At 36.6% G+C, this 2,933-nt stretch overlaps 1 protein-coding gene across 3 annotated transcripts in view; it reads right to left on the minus strand.

The window, feature by feature from the left end:
* Positions 1 to 2,933, minus strand: part of si:dkeyp-23e4.3 (rho GTPase-activating protein 7) — a 155,010-nt gene that overhangs the window by 1,306 nt on the left and 150,771 nt on the right. The gene's annotated exons all lie outside the window — the stretch shown is intronic.

Consider the following 2,933-nt stretch of genomic DNA (forward strand, 5'->3'; position numbering starts at 1 on the left):
TTTTTACTTTTTATATTGTTTACTTGAATGTTGAATGTTTGTCTGTGGACCTAATTGGTTAAATATGTCTTGTCTCCACCGTGGGACAGAGGGAAACGCAATTTCGATGTCTTAGTATGTCTTGACATGTGAAGAAATTGACAATAAAGCAGACTTTGATGACACTGTCATGAACGTGTCATACACATTATAAACAGTCATAAACGTGTATGACATAATGCTTATTTTGGTAAGTGTCGTTCAGTTTTGTCATGACCAGTCAGGGTCAGACCTTCAAGTAAAATGTGACCCATAATTTCCAACATATCATAATTTTAACGCTACTTCTAATGCTCTTTTTTCCCCCGTTCCATGGTGTTGTAGTTCTGTCTTTCGCTAGTCCAAATATAATGTTGCTGTATTACGAACTACAAATGAGACCAACATGCAACTTATGTTGCAGCCAATCAGCTTTCATGTTACTGGCGCGAGTCTCTTTCGGACATGAGAACAGATTTTGATTCTTCAGCTATGGGGAAGTGCAGGTTTGGCGATACTTTGGCTTGAAATTTAGGGCTTAAATGATGTTGTGATAAAGGTCTTAAATTTCATACATAATGGTCTTAAAAAGGTCCTAAAAAGTTACATTTGACTTGGTGAAACCTGCAGAAACCCTTTAACATAGATGTTATTAATCTCTCACTGGAAAAAATCCCTTTTTACAAAAACCGGCAAACTTTCAGCTTTAGTTGTGACATCATTTTATATGTATATGTGCTCATGAAAGCTATGAAAAAGAAAGCTGATAATGAATATTTAACCCTCATGTTGTCCTCGGGTCAAAATGACCCGTTTTCTTATATCAATGTTCTTTTTAATTCCCCAAAATAACATGATGGATTCCACACATTGCTCTTTGCCAAGTACAAATCTCTACTTTCATTAATTTGAGGGCGTCTTATTCAATTTTATAGCATTTAAAAAACAATGGAAGTGTTGTTGAAATAGTATTGAGTAAAAGTTGACATATTCCAGTCTGTGATTATCCATCAACATCCATTCCTTTAATTTTAGTCTCAATAATTCCTAATTTCTGCTTTTCTAACTCAAACATTAGGTATAATTTCCTATAAATGAGGTTTATTGACCATAAATTCCAAAAATAGCTGTAAAACTAAAGTTAAAAAGTTAGTGTTACGTAGTGTTGAAAATGTCAAAAACGTCAACATTAAAAAAAATTGTTGGAAAAAGGGACAAAAACATAAGAAAAAATTAAAAACGTAAAAAGTGTTGATTTTCAATTTTGACGGGAAGACAACACAAGGGTTAACATTATATAATAATGATGTATATTTATATAAACTTTAGGAGAAAAAACACCCATATACTCTGTGTCCAGGGTGGGTTTTCCATTCAGTAATTGCCGCATTGTGAGTCTTGTAAAAGACATTCAGCGCCGTTAAGTGGAAAGCCGCATGCCTACTATCTTTAAGATTAAAGATTATATTATGGTTAAGGGCTTTTTGGGGATGCATCTTCATCTCTCAGTCACGAATAAACATGTTCCATATACATTTTTACAACACTGCAGGGAAAGAAGTACACACTTTAGAGTGTTGTTACATTTCTCTGTACTGCACCAGTCGGCAGTAAAAGTCCTCGTGCTGCATGATTTTAAATGATATCTTCACATGCTCCTTCCATGATGTCAGAAATGAATGAATGGAAATATTGTAATACACAAGTCTCTCAACTTACATTCGGCTAAACGGTTTTCTTCTTTTATATTTCCAGCTGACTTATAAAAGGAAGAAATATTTCACTCAATGGCTCCTCTTATGTCTTTTCCACCGGGGCTAACCAGGTGCTGGTTCTGGTTCTGGTGCTGTTGCCAGTTCTGGTGCTGGTTCTACTCTCCAGTTCTCTGAGAACCAGCTGGATCTCCCCCAGCCTGAGAGCCAGCAGACCGTTGGTGTCCTACCCAGACCACGGTGGTTCTGGTTTCCCATCCATGTCCAAAGCTAACATTAACACCTGACGTAACCGGGTCTCATCTCTAGATCAGCGCTGAGTTGGTGCTGAGGTGGAACCCGTGTTTTTGATCCAGAACCAGGTTTATTTGTGTGGAAAAGCAAAGAACCGGTTCAATATTTGGCACTGAACCCGAACCAGCACCAGAACTGGCTTGGTGGAAAAGACATATCTGAGATCTGCACCATTTTCACAAGAGACATTTGGAATCATGATGGCAGAAAAAAATAAAGGTTTAAATATGAAGGATCCCTGCGTTCCAGGGCAGGGAGTGTTAGGGCTGCGTGATATGAGGGGAATATGCGATAAACATTAAAATGGACTCAGCTCTGCAATTCTGCTGCCTTCAGGATTCTGCTAAAAATACTACATATTTCTTGGTAAACAAAACAAAAAACAGAGGAAATTATTTCAAACATTCTTTTATTCAACAAATTTCAACTGAACACAAAAGGCGGTATTAGAGAAAATTATTGATAGTTGATATTTGTAGCACATCGCAATATTCACTTGTAAAACAAAATCTAAGATTATCTATCTAATCTTATGATTGTTTCCACCTTTTAATGCGTCTCTGGATTTTAGTTTTCACTAGGGCTGCACAACATGAGGTAAATATCTAATTGCGAATGTGATAGGATTCCCCATATTGGAAGAAATTATCATTTTTTTGTAGCATTATTCTCATTTTCATTGATAAATATTAAAATCCCCCAAAATAAAATTAAAACGATTTATAGTGTGACTTTTGTTTTCTTTAGTCTGAAGGAAAGAAGGATTTATGGGCCGGGGCGTCTCTGCAGCAGCTTCAATCTGAACGCTTTGACTCAAATACTGGGATTTAGATATTGCACTAGTCCATATTGCGATTTTGATCCACATCCTCAATGTTTTTCCTCTCTCTCTCCCTCTCTCTCCCTCTC

Source organism: Etheostoma spectabile, chromosome 13 (assembly GCF_008692095.1).
Source record: "Etheostoma spectabile isolate EspeVRDwgs_2016 chromosome 13, UIUC_Espe_1.0, whole genome shotgun sequence".
NCBI classification, from domain to species: domain Eukaryota; kingdom Metazoa; phylum Chordata; class Actinopteri; order Perciformes; family Percidae; genus Etheostoma; species Etheostoma spectabile.